The sequence below is a fragment of the Protopterus annectens genome, chromosome 1.part0 (genome assembly GCF_019279795.1).
Source record: "Protopterus annectens isolate FY-2018-M chromosome 1.part0, PAN1.0, whole genome shotgun sequence".
Classification (NCBI taxonomy): domain Eukaryota; kingdom Metazoa; phylum Chordata; order Ceratodontiformes; family Protopteridae; genus Protopterus; species Protopterus annectens.
In genome coordinates, this window is record NC_056725.1 from 1,389,950,471 (window position 1) to 1,389,970,572 (window position 20,102).

Sequence of the window (20,102 nt, forward strand, 5' to 3'; positions counted from 1 at the left end):
GAGCTGCTACCAATATCTTCTTAACAGGGGAAGACCGGGAGTCCTAATAATCATGGGAATTGGAGCAGCCAAGTGGTAAGCTTCAGACTGGCCAAATCTAGGTGTGGAATCCCTAAGGGATGTGAAATTAGATCCAGAACTGGATCCAACATTCAGGAAGGACACGCTATGTGGGACCACAGAGAAGGGAACCATACTTGGTGGGGCCAGAATGGGGCAATGAGGATGACAGAGCTCCCCAGCGCTCGAGGTTTCTGGAGGAATTTTGATATCAGGGGAAGAGGAGGATAAGCATAGAGAAGACCGGAGGGCCAAGCATGAACCAGAATGTCTCTGGGGACCCCCCCCCAGTGAGGGGTTAAGATAAAAAAAAACTCTGCACTTCGCATTGAAAGGAGAGGTGAAGAGAACACAGCACAGCTGACCCCACTTTTGAAAGCTCCATTTCCCTACTGAAGGATTCACACCCCACTCATAAGGCATCAGGACAGACATGCTGAGCCTGTCTGCTAGAATGATGGACCTCCCCGGAATGTGCGCTGCCACCAGAAAACAGCCAGTAGAGATCACCCACTCCCACACTTTCACAGCTTTGTGAAAGGGGATAAGACCTGGTTCCACCCTGCTTGCTGATGTACCAGACTACAGACATACTGTCTGTCTGGCAATCATTCCTATGGGAAGATGGACATGAAGAGCTTGCAATGCTAAGAGCACTGCCCTCATCTCCAGGACGTTTATGTGCAATTGGGTCTCCAGGGAAGACCATGCGCCTTACTGTCCTTCCCAAAAAATGCCCCCCTCCCGAATAGGGAGGCATCTGTGGTCACTGCGGCCAACATGGCAGGAAGAATAAAAGGGCAACCCCAATGAAGGTCTGGGGACTGAATCCACCAGAAACGAGACTCTATGCATGCTCGAGCTAAATTAACAGGATGAGACAACGGCAGACCTAGTATTGACCACTTGACCGCCAGAGTCCACTGGAGCACCCTCATGTGCAACCGGGCCATGGGCATGAGGGGATCGTAGCTGCAATTTAACCCAATGCCTGTAAGACAGATTCCGCTGGGGGAGATTGAGCTTGAAGGATGCCCAAGACAAAGTTTGAGGGATTGAAGTCAGTCTGTAGTTAGAAAAACTTTGGCCTGAATGGTTTCCAACAGAGCTCCAATAAAATACAGAACCTGAACCAGGTTCAACCGTGACTTGAGATTTATGGCGATGCCCAAGTGGAGGGCGGTCTGGAGAAGAGAATCCCTGGCTTGGCAGACTATGCCTGGAGTGAGCAGAAAGAAGCCAATCATCCAGGTAAGGAAAGACCTGGAAGCCCTGCAGTTGCAGGTGAGCTACCACCACCATCACTTCGGTGAATGCCCTGGGAGCTGTGGTGAGACCAAAGGGTAGCGCTCTGAACTGGTAATAAATGACCCCCATCAAAAGCAGAGGAACCTCCTATCATCTGTTCATTTTTGATGTGATAGTACACATCCTGCAGGTCCAGAGCACATCCAGTTGTTCTCCTGCAGAAAAGGAAGGAGAGATTGCAGTGCGACCATCTGGAATTTCGTCTTGGCAGCTGCCAAGTTTAAAATGGACAGATCCAGTAAATCAGTCTCGTGTCCCCAGTCTCTCCTTTAGCATTAAAAAGAACCGGGAATAGATGCCTAATCTGGACTGGTCTGGGGGGATGGGGTGGATGACTCGCTTTTTGAGCATCATGTTTATGTCCAGTGCTGCATCCTCCCTTGGTGCGGGTGGGACATCTGGGAGGTGTTTGGGAGGAGTGGTACTTGTGCAAAGGGAAGTGAATATCCTCTGGATATAATTTGCAACACCCAACGGTTATATGTGATGTACTCCCAGGCCATTAGGTATATAGAAAGTCGACTACCGACTGCCTCCAGAGCCGGGCAGCCTTTCAAGGCTGCTGTGCAGGTAAGAATCGCCAAACCCTTGGCTACTCAGAAATCCCTCCGCTACGAAGGCGGCATCTATCAAACCCCTTCTGCCTTTAGGGGAAGCGAGTCCTGAGACTTCAGGAACCACATCATCTTCACCCCTCACCAATTCCTGGAGAAGGTTCGTTGACGGGTTGAGAAGCGGATTCCAACAGCAGTGTCTTCCAGTCCTTCTCACTCTGGACCAGCGTCATGTATAGTCTTTCCAAACAGAGTGGCATCATCGTACAGGGCATTTATAAAAAAGAGACACCTTAAAAGGCTCTGAAAAGGCAGAAAGTCAGAGCAAACCATGACGCCTGATAGCAATGTCTGCCCTGGCTGCTCTAGCAGTGCCCTCGGTAGTGTGAGATATGAGCCGCATAGAGGTGTTGGAAATGGAGGTGAGGGTGGCCATCCAGGAGAAGAAAACATTTTCCTCTGCCATGGACTCTGGGGTAGACAGACTTCCTTAGCTAGGTCTCTCTGAAGCCTAATCACATGTGCCATGTAGTTCAGTACACGTAAAGGGAACGTTGCTGAAGCTTAGACCCCCCTTCCCAAAATGGTCCATGGTCTTAGACTCTTGGCCTGGCTGATGGACTGTGGAGGTCTCCTGTGCAAGCTCCTTCTTGGTGGCCACTGCTGCCACCACCATGGTATCGACAAGAGATCCCTTCGACCACTGATTTACCTGAAGGGGCACAGAGGATCCTATCAGAGCATTTGGGGATAGGCTTCACCGTGTCGGGCTCTTTCAAAGCCAGAGATGTAATGTGATCCACCAGGATCACAACCCTCCAGGAACACCAACTCATCAGGGTTGGGTTTTTGGGCAGACCACCCCCCCATGCTGGTGGGATTCCTATTACCAGATCACAGACACAGTTTGTCAAATGTGTCTTGATCGAACCGAAGAGCGAAAAGGCAAAATAGCGAAGCGGCTTTTTAGCAAATTCTTTCCCTGGGAAAGAATTCACTTGGCCACTTTCATTACTTTGCAGTTTTCGGCGCTGTAGTGCGATCTCCGAGTTGGTATATTTAAGTAGGGGGGTGTGGGGGGCTTCCCCCCACATTATGTAATGTTTTAATTTTTTTTTTTTTTTTTTATTTCAGAACAGCAATTTTTTCCCTTGGGGGGGGATCGCTGTTCTGAGGTTTCAACGTTGCAAGCTTTCGCTTACATGGGGTTGATTATTTATCGTTCTCTCTTGTATGCATGCAATAATATAATATAGACCCTGCTGGTGGAGGATCTCCATGTAGTCTCCAAAGAAAACATCATCTGGGGGTGACCGGGGGAACCCTCCCCCTCCTCCGAGTCTGTCTCCTCCGTGAGAGACTCTCGTAGGGAGTCCAAGTAATCCCTTTTACATGTGTGCTTATGAGGAAACTCCTCGGGGGAGGGGGGGGGGGCGGGTCTCTGTGGAGGACTTGAAAGTTTCAGGCTGCTCCCGTAGTGGAATTCCCTGAGACAGAGAACTGACAGGCTGTCCCTGAGGGGGGGATGGCGGAATCTGGACCTGACAGAGGAAGCCAGGACAGACTCAGAGGATGAAAGCATCAAGGGTCTCGATGAAACCAATAGGACCCTCTCCACCACGTTGAAGGCAGAGGGAGAACAAACCCTGGAGCTGTGAGAATTGGGTCTGTAATCCTCTGAGTCAACGGGGGAGCCGGAGCCAAACCACCAAATGGTAAGACTCCCAAGTGGACAGCCTGGCTCCGAAAGACTGAGTTGACACTACCCCCTTTGGATCCAGCACCGAGGGTACGGCTCCGAGCTAGTCAGAGCTGACCCACTCAGGGCAATGGTCAGCATCAAGGTACCATCTGTGCCGACCCCTTGACGCAGAAGGTCCTCGGACTCAAGGATTCCAAAACCTGGGGTCGGATCGGCAACAAGGTGGACTGCCTACCCCCAGCTCCGGAGGGGGAGGGGTCAGGCAAGACTCACATTTGAATCTGTGTGCAGAAAAACCTTCACATCATTCTGTCCACCTCAGCTTCGGAAATGCTGGAGGACCCGGCAGAGGAGGTCACAGACACTGGCCTATACAGACTGGGGGGGGTCGACACAGGAGAATGGCCCTGAGGGACCTCCAGCTCTGGGAAGAAGCAAGGTGAACAGAGCAGAGGGGAGCCTGAGCTGGGCGAGATTTCACTGTGGGCTCAGTCAAGGAAGAGCAGTCAGGAGACCGCTTCCTCAGTCTATCCTGGTTTCTGCGTTTGTGCTTCTCCCCATCCCCGACCCTCTTGGCGGTAGGTTGAACCCCAGAGGGCAGGGGCGGAGGAAGCAGCAGAAGTCTGGGAAGAAGCTTGGGCCTCCGTAGTGGGAGGAGGAGGGAGACCATTAAGGATCATCTTATTCCTCTTGTCGATCAAAGCACTGGGGGGGTTGAACCCCACGCAGATGAAACCTAAGGAATCCAGGTGTGGAACCCATAAACAGACTACACACAGAGTGTGGCCATCAGTGGAGGAAAGCCTATGGCCACACTCCGTGCGCTTTCTAAACCCTGGCTTAGGTGTCTCAGCCATAGGTAGGGGAAGCAGAGGACCCAGAACCCTCACACACGCCCAAGTAGAGGGAGAAAGAGCGGGAACAGTGAGGTTTTTTTTTTTTTTTAAACTAAGGACCGACGTCGGAGCGCAAAGGTAGAGGAAGGTGAAAGAGTGGAAAGAGGATAGGAAAAGTCAAAAAGATAGTTAAAATTAGCAAAAAACACTCACCAAAAGCCTGGAGCAATGGACCACGATGCTAGCTATATGCATGGCAATTGAGATCTTGGGGAGAAGGCAGACAAAAGCTTGGAGCTTGGATCCGATGCTGGAGAATCTGGTAGAGTCGGATCCGTCCCGATCAGTGTCCCACATGAAGAGCAAATGAAAACAACTTCAGATCAAAGTTTCTCAGATTTACAAATAGCCTGGTCTTATCCAAATAATATCAGAGCCATCTATGCAAAAAGTGTGAAGAACCCTCTCATTAGCAGACTGTGGAGAAGGAAAGGAGAGCAGCAAATTAACAGATTAAGAGACTATTCATTAACCACTGCGGGCATAACAGAAGGATTAGTACAAAGAGACACTCTGTCCCTACGGAAAAACAAGAAAGGAGGAACAGCCATAACAGCCTGGAGTTCAGACACTTTCTTAGATGAAGTAAGTGCCAAAAGAACAGTCTCCAAAGTACAATGTTGCAAGGAAGTTGAAGCGGCAGGCTCAAAAGGAGCCCGAGTCAATGGCGAGTACAAAATTAAGGTCCAGGGAGGTTTCCTGTGAGGCCTGATATGAAGGATACCCTTAAGAAATTGTTTGCCGTCAAACCTCTAGGTAAGAGGAGTCAATGGCAGATGAGCAGAAATAGCTGAAAGGTGATTTTTTAACTGCAGACCATGTTAACCCAGCATGCAGCAAGTCACACAAAGAACCACAGAGATCTCCACAAAAAATAGATACTGGTTACAAGAAAGGCACCAGACAGAAAATCTTTTCCATTTGGACAAATATTTTCTGGTAATGGGGTTCCTGGCCTCCTGCACAACCTTAAGCACGTTCCCAGAAAAAAGGTGCTTAAAGGGATCAAAACCATATCACACACATCAGTTGAAGAGTGGACACGTGAGGATGGATCCCTTGTCTTGCATGAGAAGCTTCACTCTGAGGTAACTTGTGGTGACTGCCCCTGGATAGTTGAAGGTGGAACCAATGTTGTCTGGGCTAAAAGGGAGTCCCCAGCAAGACTTTGGAGGACACTTGCTTGATCTTGAGCAGGATTCTTGGAATCGGAGGAAGGTGAGGGCTGGAGTACAGAAACATCCTCTTCCAAGAAACAGAGAGAGGACATCTACCTTCTAGGTCAGAGGACTTCAGATTCTGGCACAAAAAAGGGTAAGTTGCCTGTTCAAAGGGGAGGCAAAAAGATAGACATATGGAGTTCTCCACTGATGGACAATGTCCAAAAACACATCTCTTAAGCATCCATTCGTGGGCCTGTGTACTGGATCTGCTAAATGACACTGCCACTATATTTTGCTCTGAAGGTATGTAGACCACCTGAAGAGTCATTTGATATTAAACAGCTAGACCCCAGATCTGAACAGCACGTCTGCAAAAAAGGTAGGACTATGTCCCACCTTGCTTGTTGATGTACCACATCACTGTCGTGGTGTCTGTGAAGATTTTGACAGACCCTGGAAGAATGAGGGAATGAAGATCTAAAAGGAGAGCTCATATCTTCTGCTGATGTGGTCTGACCTCTGAAGAAGAGACTACAGAGCCTGGACCTTGAGGTAAACAAAGGAAGCTAACCACGCCCTGTCCAAGGCATCTTGGAAAAAAAAAAAAGCTTTCCTTAAATGGAACTGTGGTTTGAAAAGGAAATCCTGCTTTGAGAAAAAGCTTATGAATCTATCACTGAAGCTGTAGTTTGAGACATGGAAGGGAAGGAACTAGAAAATTCAGTGGATGACCATGTTGAAGCCACAGTAACTTTAGGAACCACTGAAGTTCTGACATGGAGTCTGGCAACAGGTAGCATAGGAATGGTGGAGGCCATGAATCTTAGACCCTGAGAAATCTGAAGATTTGAAAAAAGGTGATACGAGAGAGAGAAAAAGAGACAGAGAGAAAAGAGGAGAGAGAAAGAGACCCTTGGGTTGAGGCAAGGATGCCAGCATGGGAATTGTGTGGATCCTGCAACCTAGAAAAACACGATTCTGAGAAGAAACCGGAACAATTTATTACAGTTTATGTTAACCCTAGGCTTTGTAAGTGACTGATCATAAACTGAAGGTGCTGAAGCAAGACCTCCAGAGGTGAGGCTTGAATGAGCAGGTTGCCCAGGGAAGTAAAGATACGAGCCCCTCTCATCCTGCAAAAGGCAGTAACAGAACAATGCATTTGGTGAATGGCCCTTCTACTGCCCCAAGGGTAAAGAGCAAAGCACATAACTGAAAATGCAAGGAAGAGCCAGAGAAACGTAAAAACTTCACTAACAGGATGAACTGGGATGTGAAGATAAGCATTCTTGAGGTCCATGGATACTAAGAAAGCCTGGGGAAGAACAGGGTATGAAGGGACATCTGAAAAGAAGGGACCTGCAGAAAGGTGTTGAACTGAAAGATCCAGAATGGGTCTCCAGAAGCCTTTCTTCCTGGGAACCAGAAACATCCTGGAATAAATCCCCTTCCATTCCTGGGCAGGGTCACGACAGGAATAGTGCCCAGTGCCTAACTGCCCTGAAGCAATTCTGGAAAGAATGGAAGTTACTCCTAAGGAGGCTGAAGGATGCCCAGAAGAGCCACACAAGTATCCCTGGTGGATGATGGACAGAACCCAAGAACCTTGAGTAATCATTAATCAATTGGGAAGGGACAGAGACAAATGAAGGGATAATGGAACCTGACCCTAAGGCAAGATGAAGCAAACTGTCAGAACCTGGTTGGTCTTGAAAAGGATGTTTCTGAAAAGTAGGAATCTGAGTAGATGTAGCAGGAGGTACACACCTATTGCTCTTCTTAACTTTAGGAGGAGGGCGAGTCTGTTTGCATACAAAATAAGATTTGGAGAAATAATTCCTCTGGACAAAACTAAATAAATAAAAGTTTCAAATCATGCAAGGCCCTACCCTTATCCTGGATGGACTTAAAAAGCTCAGCAACAGCAGAACCAAAAAGGTTCTTTATTATCAAGAGGAGCATCTAATAAATTTAGCCCTAATATTTTCAGGTAAGGGCTGGAGACGAAACCAGGAATAATGTCCCAAAACAGAACCAAAGAAACAGCCATCATAACTACATTTAATACCGTGGCGAGCCACTTGAGAGGTAGAACCCAGTACAGAAAGGGCCAATACCTTCCCTTCTGAATCAGGGAGGTCAGAGATGGCCCGAGAAGTTTCAGAAAGAAGGGCTACAACATACCTAGTCATATAGGTCTGGTAATAGCATTCCACAGCTCTATTGCTCTTATCTGAAGGAAGTAGTTCAGTGGAAAGCAAATGTTTAGAAGGTCTGTCAGATAAGACAGACTATAGAAACCAGCACAGTAATGTTCTGACCAATGACGAAAGACAGCATCCGAACTGGAAGCAAAGTTGTTCAGAGGCATGTATGCCCATATTCACCTTTATGCCCTACACCTTGAATGGGGAGCATATGCGTGACATATGAAGTTGACAATTTCCTAAGGCTTTGGCATAATGGCCGGACATAGGGCTGCCCTTGGCAGGGAATCCTTTATGTTAAGAATACTGCAACAGTGATATGGAAGGACATTTTATTTTTTTTAGTCTTCAATGGAAGAGATGGGGAGGGTAAGACGCAGGTTCATGGTAGTGACACACGGCACTGGTTCAACCAGTTACACTTCTATCAATGCAGGAGAAGGCTCTCAGTACAACCCAAAAGGTAGACCAGATGTACTTAGAAGCATTTAAAATAAGTGGAACTTAAGATAACTAAAATTAAAAATGATTAGAAAACAGAAGTATTAAATAACAAGTTTTATGAACTCTTGCATTTGAAGTTTGAAACTTGAGAGAGAAAGAGTTTTGAAGCAAGAAATAAAGGAATGTTTAAAAACTTGCAGACCTAAAAGAGAATAAAAAAAAATTGAGTCACTTTGCAATACTTAAGGAGTTGGACAGAACTAACTCTATTAAACTTTTTGAAGGTAAAAATACATAACTAAAATTGTGTTCTAAAGGATGGGTTACTAAAGTGAGCAAATTGCATCTATGCTCCAAGTTTAGCCTCAAGATAGTGCACAAAACCTTTCTTTCAATGGCTAAACGATAAGTTGTTTTCTACATCTGGGAGAGGAATAACGATAAAACAGACAACAAAGTAGAAGCACAAGCTGTACCATGCATCTTTGCATGGATAACCTTCATTATAGGTCAATTCAAGCCTGTGAGTGTAGCTGTCAATCTGGGACAACTGCTCCTATTATGAAGGTTAAGCTTCATTATTTGAAGATGTAAAAAATTGCGTGTTGGTATTTAACAGGTTCTAGGGGTGTTCATCAGGGTAGTGTTTGATTTTGTTTGAAGGTATTCAGTACAACAAAAAGTCTTTTAAAATGAGACATCGGTTCAAATTGATATGACAAGAAACAACTGTATAAAGAGAGATTAACCTGCAAAATCTTAGTGTATGCATATAACACAAACCTAAAACTAGACATTTTAAAAAGTTGCTGTTCATAACAGGTGGGAATTTCTTGCATTGCATTTTACTGTGTGCTGTTAATTTTGAACTGCATTTTTGCTGTTTCCAGCACTTTTAGCCTAGCAGACTTAGTTCAGATTTGCTGGACCCAGTTTTTTTTTTTTTTTTTTTAAACAGCTTCTGAGCACTAATTCAGACTAGCATACCTAGCAAAAAAGATAACCATAAGGCATTCCTTAGCTAAATCCAAAACCTTAAAGGAAAAGCCCAGATCTGCGCTGAACTATTAGTGAATAGTACCACATATACTGAACCATTGGAAATTGCCAACCTGGTAGCAGACAGGTTCAGTGAAAACTTCTCCCCCCAGTACCCACCACATATACCACGAAAACATCCGTAGCACCTACACTTCACCTAGCATCTCTGAACAGCTGGTGTTAACCACACTCTCCGATACCAAAACCACACACAGGTTCAGTGAAAACTTCTCCCCCCAGTACCCACCACATATACCACGAAAACATCCGTAGCACCTACACTTCACCTAGCATCTCTGAACAGCTGGTGTTAACCACACTCTCCAATACCAAAACCACAGTCTCTATGGGACCTGATAACATCCCAGGCTGCATTCTCAATGGTTTAAAACATGAGTTAGCAACAACATTGTGCATTCTTTTCAACCACAGCCTAAAGCACTGGCTTTGTCCCCGCTGAATAGAAAATAGCTTGGTGCATTCACTGACCCTGGGAACTATAGACCCATTAGTCTAACCAGCCTTATCTGTAAAGCCATGGAGATGATCATCATGGACTTCATCAACAAGGAAACAAGACACCTTCAAACACTTTACCCCATACCTCTCAACCTCTCAATGCAAAAAATTCTGTACAAAACTTGACAAAATGGGGGTACAAAAAGGGACATTTTAAATATTGCTCCTATAAACTTAGAAAGTTGCTAGAGTAACAGCATTTGATTTAATATACGTTTTCTAATGGATTTTAAGTCTGAAACTCAAATGTATGTCATTATTTAGTGACTACAATCCTGAGATCACCCCAGTGATTTGCCAGGAAAATAGAGGAACAGGCCAAAAATAGGAGCCAAACATCTGGACATTCTGCGGAAATCTGTACAGTTGAGAGGTATGCTTGACCCAACTCAGTTTGGTTTTGTTAAAGGGAGAGCCTGCTTGTTGAACTCGGTGGACTTGAGACGTCACCAAAGCCCTGGATGAAGGCAAATCTGTACACATGGCATACCTAGATGTGGCCAAGCCCATTAATACAATCCCCCACTTAGGCATCATTGAAAAACTCACCCAGCTGGGGGTCACCCCATACACTGTCAGGTGGGTTGTAAACTGGCTCACCAACATAACACATACAGTCAAAATAGGGGACTTCACTGGTAATGGGTCTGCTGGTAGAGGTGGTGTTCCACATGGATCAGTGCTAGGGCTCCTATTGCTTGGAAACTACTTCTCAGAAGTACAGACAAAAAAAACACAAGGTCTGTAGCTGACTAAGTTTGCTGATGACTGCAAATTGGGAGCAGTCAGAGTCCCCTAAAATATGTCAACATTCTATAAGAAGGACTTAGGCAAACCAATGGCTGGTGCCATGATCTTAATGCATTGAGTTTATCACCTTTGGCAAAGGCAATGCCCCTGCAGATCACGATATTAACACCCTAATCTCTAAATCAGTGGTGAGAGGTTTGGGCACACAGGTTGACAGCAACCTTAGTTTTGGATCACCATGTCTAAACGGTGATGAGGAAGGCCTTTTACATTGCTCACCTCACAAGAAAAGGCATAGCTTCCAGGACAAAAGAGGTTATAACCCCCATGTACTCTTCCCTCATCAGGCCAATAATCAAGTACAATGCTCCCTTTTGTTTGTACCTAAACAGGCATCTGCAGTAACTGGAGAGACCTCACAGGCTTCCTCACAAAGAAAATTCAGGGTATTCAGCACGTCTTACATGAACAGAGTGAAATCAGGGTCACTATACTCTGCATCGTATAGACTACTCAGAGGTGACCTGTGCTTTGTATACAGAGTAACATCAGATCCTGCCTTAATGGAACGGCTGCACATTTGTAAGTCAATTGGTACACGATTCACTCACTCTATGGACCTTAACTTGCTTGAGAGACGGATACATGTCCCAGAGGTTGCTACTCCTGTGGAATAAACTTCCAATACTAGTTAAACAAAGCCCCTCATTAACCCTTTTAGTGCAACTTGGACGACTAGATGGGAAACTGCAAATTCTCCCGAGTGGTTTCACTAGTGTCCCTCTTGGCTAGAGGCAGCCAGTGCCAATTTAGATCTGCTTATAACAGACCATATCTCTAGAACCTTATGGGAACAAGGGTTTAACTTGGCTAGGTTTGTAAGCCCCTAAGGCCATTAGACTAGTAACCTCATATGAACCTATGAATTGCTCCTTATCATTCTGACACTTTCCACATAATCTATAAATGTGAATGGTCTCACAGGTACATACAAAAAAGTAGTGAGCTATATTAAAAAAATGTAGAGTGCAAACAGTTATGCTACAGCAGACACATGTGGAAAGAAATTAGCATGTGAATTTTATAAAGAAAACTTTCCAGGATGGTTATTCAGTGGAATATGCAAGGCAAAAAAAAAGGCTAGTACTTACATTAACTCCTAGAGGAGCCCCAACACTGATAGAAATGGGAGGGGGGGTAATGGTAGACTTGTAGTAGTAAGGAGCTACTGACAAGGGAGAAGGATTACACTGGCTTATATTTTATATTCCACCTTAAATTGCTACAATGGACCTTAAGACAATTCTGGAAGAAAGAATCAGCTTTCAGCAGGGAATATTACTTATGGTGCATACTGGAATTTAAAACTGAGGGTGCAACTAGGGGGCTTAGAAAAGAAAATATGAACAACAGGTTAGAATTTTGAAGAAATTTATGAAAATATTTGGTATGAAAGATGTAAATTCACTAGTAGGAACAAGAGAATTTACATATTCCCCAAGGTACAAAAACTGGGCTAGGCTACACAAAAATTATATTTCACATGAACATGTGCATTTAATTGAAAGTTTGATATGCATCCAATAACTATTTCAGATGACATGCCAATAATACCCAACATAAAAATGGAAGGTAATGAAATAAGAATGAGACACTGGCACTTCACCAATCTGTTAAACACAGAGGAATTTAAGTAGTGGAAATTACCCTGGAGTTATTAGTGAAAATAAAAATTTCTTCAGAAAATACAGCTAGGGAGTGGGAGAAAGAGTTTAAAAATAGAGTAGAAATAAAAGAAATACATGGTTAAGAAATAAGATACATTTAGAGGAACTGACAAAGGTTAAAGTACTGCTGAATGTGGGGAATCTCACAGTGGTTACGAACTGATGGCCGGACATTCTCCTTCAGGATTTTTTGGTAGAGAGCAGAATTCATGGTTCCATCAATCACAGCAAGTAGTCCAGGTCCAGAAGCACCAAAGCAGCCTCAGACCATCACACTACCACCACCATGTTTGACTGTTGGCATGATGATCTTTTTCTGAAATGCTGTATTACTTTTATGCCAGATGTAATGGGACACACACCTCCCAAAAAGTTCAACTTTTGTTTAGTCAGTCCACAGAATTTTTTCCAACAGTCTTGGGGCTCAAGATGTTTTTTGGCAAAAGTGAAACAAGCTTTCATGTTCTTTTTGGTCAGCAGTGGTTTTCACCTTGGAACTCTGCCATGTATGTAATTTTTGCCCAGTCATGAACACTGACCTTAACGGAGATAAGTGAGGCCTGCAATTCTCTAGATGTTGTTCTGGGTTCTTTTGTGACCTCTTGGGGTAATTTCTGTAGGCCGGCCACTCCTGGAAAGGTTCACCACTGTTCCATGTTTTCTCCATTTGTAGATAATGGCTCTCACCGTGGTATGCTGGAGTCCCAAAGCTTTAGAAATGGCTTTGTAACCTTTTCCAGACTGAGGTCAATTACTTTGTTTCACATCTGTTTCGGAATTTCTTTAGATTGCGGCATGAAGTGTTCCTTTTTGGGATCTTTTGGCCTACTTCACTTTGACAGGTTCTATTTAAGTGATCTCTTGATTGAACAGGTCTGATAGTAATCAGGCCTGGGTCTAGTTGGTGAAATTGAACTCTGCTTTCCCAAAAATGTGATTAATCACAGTTGCTACATGATTTAACAAGGGAGGGCAAAGTCTCTCTCTCTGTCTCTCTCTCTCTCCGTCTCTCTCCGTCTCTCTCTCTCTCTCTCCGTCTCTCTCTCCGTCTCTCTCTCCGTCTCTCTCTCCGTCTCTCTCTCCGTCTCTCTCTCCGTCTCTCTCTCTGTCTCTCTCTCTCCGTCTCTCTCTCTCTCTCTCTCCGTCTCTCTCTCCGTCTCTCTCTCTGTCTCTCTCTCTCTCTCTCTGTCTCTCTCTGTCTCTCTCTCTCTCTCTGTCTCTCTCTGTCTCTCTCTGTCTCTCTCTGTCTCTCTCTGTCTCTCTGTCTCTGATATTTATCAAGTTTTTGATATTTGTTCTAACAATATTAGCCAGTAATGTCATAATTAATCAGTCCCATATCAGACTTTTAATGGTCTTTTAAACAGTTAAATTTTCTATTCTATTATTTTGTAGCACATATTTTACAGTTCAAATTTTTTTTTAATGAACTGGGTGCTCAACATAATTCAGGAAGTGAACGTCACACCCTCCACACTGCGAAGTTTCTGCTTGGTTTGTTTTTTTACCCAGTATAGGTTGCATACTGGGTTTTCTGAGACTTGGAGGGATACCACAGATTTTTCTTTTTAAAAACATAAGTACTAAGTAGTTGTAAGAAATATTGGCTTTAAAGTATAACTAAAGAAAGGATGGACAAAAGCAAGTTTCTTAATTACATTTGGGAAAATGTTATTAGCCCCGAGAAAATGTCATTTGTACCACTGCTTTAAAATGGGATATTTTAGTACAGGCAAAATGTCTGAAACACACTAATACTAGGACCATGGTCTTAAATTTTGGATATGACCCCATACAGAAAACTGTCAAGAAATCCTTACCCCTCTTCCATCACAAAATATCTCATCACAAGGCAGAAACTGCATTACCTGCTTCTCCCCTGGCTATCTTAACCCAGAAAGGGTAACAATGGTGCAAATTGTGTTCTTTTCAAAGCTTCTGATACTGTAGCCCTCACTGCAACCCAAGTGAATAGGAATTAATTAGTTGTCCCAGCAATGGAAAAGCTAAGGAAGGAAGGGGTAGAGTCTACTCTCCTCGGACGGAAATAGGATGGGAAGGGTTGCATACATACAGGGAAGGTGTGGAGACCAAGGAAACCAAATCCCATGTTCACAGTTGGTGGGCACGACCACTTGATGACTTGCAGGAATGAGGGAACCACCATCACAGACAGCCCATTGAACACATCCTTCCTCTGCATAGCAGAGCATGCATGGGGATGCAGAGCTGCAGAAATCCTCAAGCCACCCCATTGACCAACTAAATGATGGCCTCCTCTCGCCAGACTGTCAACCTCACTAAAGTGGGAACAAATAGTTCATCCAGTGGAGAGAAGGCCAACAGGCAGCAGGCACAAATGAGCAAAACGCAATTAGGCTTCAAGGAACAATGAAGCTTTGACTTTTACAAAGGAACACAGAATCATCCATTACCTCAGTGTCAGATTCTATCCAAAGTCAAAACCACCTTAGAAGTTAATGATCAGTAAAATTGCTTGACAGTAATTCCAAAACAAGATTTAAAGTTAAACTGCATGTCAAAGCCATCAAAGCCATCAGACTTCAATACAGCAAACTCTGCTAGTACAACAAAAAGCAGTACAAGTTAGGTGACAAAGTTCAAACTACCAGCTCGTCTTACTACCCTACTACATGCTTGTATTTAAAATTCATTACAAACATGCTCAGAGTTCTTTTAGGAGTGCATCTCTGCTCATAATATATACTCACTACAGCAGAAAGTATTTTCACAATACATGCCAGACTACAAGAATCACTACTGCAGTTTTGTTTCCTCTGTATCGTCTCATTATATGTCTTGCTAAGCTAGCTCTGTGGTGAACAGGGAGCAAGTCCTGACTTTGACTAGTACTACCTGGGATCCACGAGTGACCCAGGCACTAGATGAACCAGTGAGGGAGTGGGAGTGATTAACAGTGGCTCACCCATCCTTCATAGCAATAACATCTGCTGCAGCATATAAGTGGCATCCTGAATGAATGGCAAGTGCAAGAAGATCAAGACATGCTCACCCACCAAGTAGTGTGGTGAGACAGTGACAGGCCATAAAACAGTGAGCAATCTTGTGAGGCTGCCACAGGAACAAATACAGTTGCCAAAGCAATCACTACAGGCCTAAGAAAACCTTAGTCACCTTCTAAGCAGCTTGGATGGCTGCCCTTCCACTCTCCTGCTCTCCAATGCATTCAGTGATATGAGGCAGTGAATGAAGAGGAGGATGGAGGAGGAAACACTAGACTGTCAAGTCCACAAAGGGTGATGTGTGTACAAGAGACTGGATTACTGGTAGGAGTTCATTATTTAATACTTGTGTGTCAGTGTGCATTTAAGTGCGATTGGTAGCTTGGGTAATACAGACATCTGTAATGATGCCTTGACCAAGGGGGGAGGGTTACTTTTTAAGCAGACAATTCTGTTTTGCTAGGGTATTTAATGCAGAGTCTTGTATGTGACAGCTGTGGGTGCTTTTGGCTCTTCTCTTTTTATACTAACAGCTATACTTAATGCTATTGTTTTGCAGATTTTTTGGTACATTTTCCAGCATGTTTTCAGTTTAATGCAACCCTTTTTGAACATCTTTGAATTATCACTTAAGACATAACCAATGATACATTTATAGAAAAGAAAAAACAAACCATATGAACATGCTCCCAGTTACAAACATTATACATCACATTTGTTCTTGTGTATAACTAAGAATCCAACATTAAATAAACCTCAGTCTTCCTCCAAAACATTATTGTGTATGCATTGCTCCCACAATTTCCATTTGTTTTTTCTATGCAACTTACATCTATCGATTTTCTGAACATCTCACTTCCAGGTCTTTTATCTCTGTTACAATATTCAATACTTCAAATACTAGTAAATGGAAATCAAATTCTACACCAACAAATTGCATTTTTGGCAGCCGCCAGAATTAAACGGGCCTTACTATGTCTTGGCAATTCAGATCCTGCATCCTAGCTCAAAAGCATCATTTCCTTATTTATACCCATTTGCTTACCCAATATTTCTGACAGAGCACTCTGTAGGGAATTTTTAAGTCTGACAACACATTACACTCCCAATACATATGTCCCCAGTTACCTCTCACCATCACACCTCTAGCATTTGCCATCTACCTGAGGAAAAATTCTTTAGAATCTGCTTTGGGTGTAAAAATACATATGCAAACACTTCCAAGCAAAAACCCTAAATGAGTCACATTATCTGCACACTGGCTCTGTTGATCTGTTCCCACAGACCTGTTTGCTAATGTAATCAATCACCAATATGAATAGAAGTAGGCTCAGAGCTCAGCTATGATGCCCACTTACTCTCACTTTGAAGCCATTCAAGTCCAAATGTTGTTTGTACTTTGTTACTGGGTGATGTACACACCAGCATTATCCTACCAGTGTATCTAGGACTCCTAGAGAATCACAGGATTACCCAAATTAGTTTCTTTGGGATCTTTTAAAAAGTCTAAAAATGGTCAGACAGACTCCATCTCCAGCTTCCTTCTCCACTACCTCACTGTAAAAATTGGGTTGGTTCTATTGCACCCAGATACAATCAGATCTGCTCATCTCACAGCTTACTTTCTTCTACCATGTGTATTCACTTGTCAACCTCTCTGGTGCATTCAGTAAGACAAGAGTTGTCTGTACTCCCACAATTGTATCATCTTCGGTATGGAGAAAAGGAGAATGTAGATTTTTTTTCAAAAATCAAAGACAATGTTTTGTCTGGCTCCATAGTGAAGAGATTAAGCCCTTTCAGTGGGTCAAGCAAACCAAGGTTTGATTATTAGCTCTGACACTGGGGGAGGGAGAGAAGTGAAGGGACAAAGCCTGCTTAGCTCTCCTGGGGGTGATGTCTGCACACATTCCATGCCACACAGAGCCAGTGCAATTTCACAGGTGGAGAGCAAAGAAACCACTACTTCTGCATTCCAGGGACAGGCATGCTCGGAAAATACACTGCTTGTGGTAGTGATGGGATGGCTTTTGTGTTCAGCCCACTGCATAAACTTCCTCCTGGAGCTTAGCAGAGTGCATGCTGAGTGTTAGGGTCAGCAAAGCAGAAAAGATGAACCACACCAGTGACTGCCCGAATTATTGCGGCAAATGGTAGATTCACACACCAATGACAAAAAAATGAATGGATCAGTTGGTCAGCAAGGGCTGATTTACAGGCAAAGGACAAAAATGTTTTGCCTAACAGTTTCAATTGAAAATGGATCAATGTGTGTCCTTTCAGTGCAATTTTTTTTTTATTTCACCAAGCCTGGATTAAATAAGTTTACCGTTTCTATCTTCCATGAACACCAAGATTCATGAATTAGTGAATCTGAACTTCTGTACAACCTACATGCTTATAAAAAGGTTTCAAGAATATAATGTACCCAAACAACAGATCATCTGATGACCAAGGCATACGCATCACAAGAACCAGTGACCAATAAATAATGCAAGTCCTGGTGGAAAATATGAGAAAAAGAAAACTGAAGTAAATGCCTGCAAGGATGGTCAAACAAAACTAGCAGAATGAGACCCCAACTAACACAGATTTAGGAAAGGGACCTATTAAACCTGTACAAATATTTGAATCACAGTAACATGGAACTGGTGCATATACTCCACCTGAATGGAAATTCAACGATGCACACAAAAATGACAAGTTGCAGACAAATGCAGTTTTTCAAAATTTGCCACCAAGAAGTACAGTTGTGTACACTTACTATAAATGTAGATGTTAGAGTGTATTCACTGTTGCAGTCATTACATTTGGGTAATCCTGCTGGCAGGTTGCCCTCAGCCAGCCTGAATTGCTAAGTCTTGGGTCCTGCGTCAGCTGCTGTCGCCCCTTCCCTGACATCAGGTCGTCAGGGGTATAAAAGAAGCAGCCACAAAAAGGGTAGCCAAAAGAAAAAAGGGGAAGACGGGTGGGTAACTTGGACTGCAACAGTCCATACACTCTAACATCTACATTTATAGTAAGTGTACACAACTGTACTATGTTCTTAGTGTTTCACTGATGCAGTCATTACATTAGGGTAGAGTCCCAAAGCTATGGTTGGGAGGCTGGAGCTAGATGGCAGTAGAAGCGGCTATGAGGCCCTGCAGAACTGCAGTGGCAAAGCCTGCCTTGGATTTAGAGTGGCAGATAATGCTTTATAAAGGTGTGCACTGAACTCAAGTAGCTGCCTCTAAAATGTCTGTGGTTGGTACTCCCCTGAGAAAGGCTGCTGAGCTGGCTGCAGCTCTGGTGGAATGCGGCCTAATGCCCTTAGGCACTGGCTTGCCATGGTGTAAGTAGCAGAAACGAATGCAGTGGCCTAACCACTTAGACTTTCCTTCTGATCCTGCAGCATATGCCACTAGTAACTGCTCTGTCTTCCTGAAAGTTTTGGTTCTGTCCAAGTAGAATTTAAGCTGTGTACATCCAAAGAATGCAGAATACTCTCCCCCTTGTTCTGTGGATTTGGGTAAAAGGTTGGCAGATGGATGGCTTGGTTAAGAGCCACACTGGTCACTACTTTAGGCATAAATGTTGGGTTTGTCCTCAGGGAGACCCTGTCTGGATGAAAAATGATGAAAGGTTCCACGGCCACGAGTGCCTGTAGCTCTGAAACTCGTCTTGCAGAAATAATTGCTAAGAGCAGAGCTGTTTTCAAAGATAAAAACTTCATATCAGCAGTAGCGGCTGGCTCAAAAGGAGGCAGGGTGAGCTTTCCAAGACATGATTGAGGTCCCATGCAGGTATTGGTAGTCTCCTTGGGGGCCTTAAATTTTTGGCTCCTCTGAGGGGTGAGAAAAAAAAAAGTGGTGGCTCTGTATTGTAATGAGCCGAAATGGCAGAGGCATGAATTTTAATTGATGAAAAAGTTAGGCTTTTGTCCAGCATATCAGTTAAGTATTGCAAAATCTGAAGAATATTTGGTACCGCTGTATCAGTTCCTTGTGCCTGGTTCCAGGCACAGAATCTCTTCCATTTTCCAGCATAAGACTTTCTAGTACTAGGCCTTCTGGCTTCCAGAATGACATCCATCACAGCTTTACTGAGAGGTGTTTTTTGTATAACTAAACTTGGCAGCATGGCAGATAATGTAATGTCCTGAGTTGGCTGTGCATGATCTGATTGTTTTGCTGGGACAGTAGTCTAGGTATTTGAGGTAAGGTCCAAGCTGGGTATTAGATAAGTTTTAGTATTGGATACCAGTACTGGTGTGGCCAGTCTGAGGCAATCAGTATCATCTTTGGCTTCTCCTGTCTGACCTTTAGGAGCACCTTGGGGGGGGAAGAGTTAGTGGAGGAAAGGCATATACTGATAGGGCATCCACTTTCCATGCTTGTCTGTGATAAGTCCTTGTGCAGAATCTTTTTAGTTGGTAATTGAGAGGGGAGGCAAATAGATCTATGTCCGGACATACCCATTTCCTTGTTATCATGCTGAAGACTTGTGGATCCAGCTTCCACTCGTGGGGATCCATGAGGTTTCTGCTTAGTTCGTCTGCCAGAGTATTTTCCTTTCCGGGCACGAATTGTGCCTGCAGATGTACTTGGTAAGTCAAAGCTGTGTCCCACAAGTTCATGGCTAGTCTGCAAAGGGGGGTAAGAATGTGCGCCCCCCCTGTTTATATACCACATGACCGTGGTGTGGTCTATCAGTAGCTGTCCCGGATGAAGTAGGTCCTTGAAGGCTGTTAGGGCATTTTGAACAG

At 44.0% G+C, this 20,102-nt stretch overlaps 1 protein-coding gene across 1 annotated transcript in view; it reads right to left on the bottom strand.

Moving 5' to 3' along the window:
• The window catches only part of MDN1 (midasin AAA ATPase 1), a 3,484,183-nt gene that overhangs the window by 3,368,249 nt on the left and 95,832 nt on the right, over nucleotides 1–20,102 (bottom strand). The window lies entirely within an intron of this gene.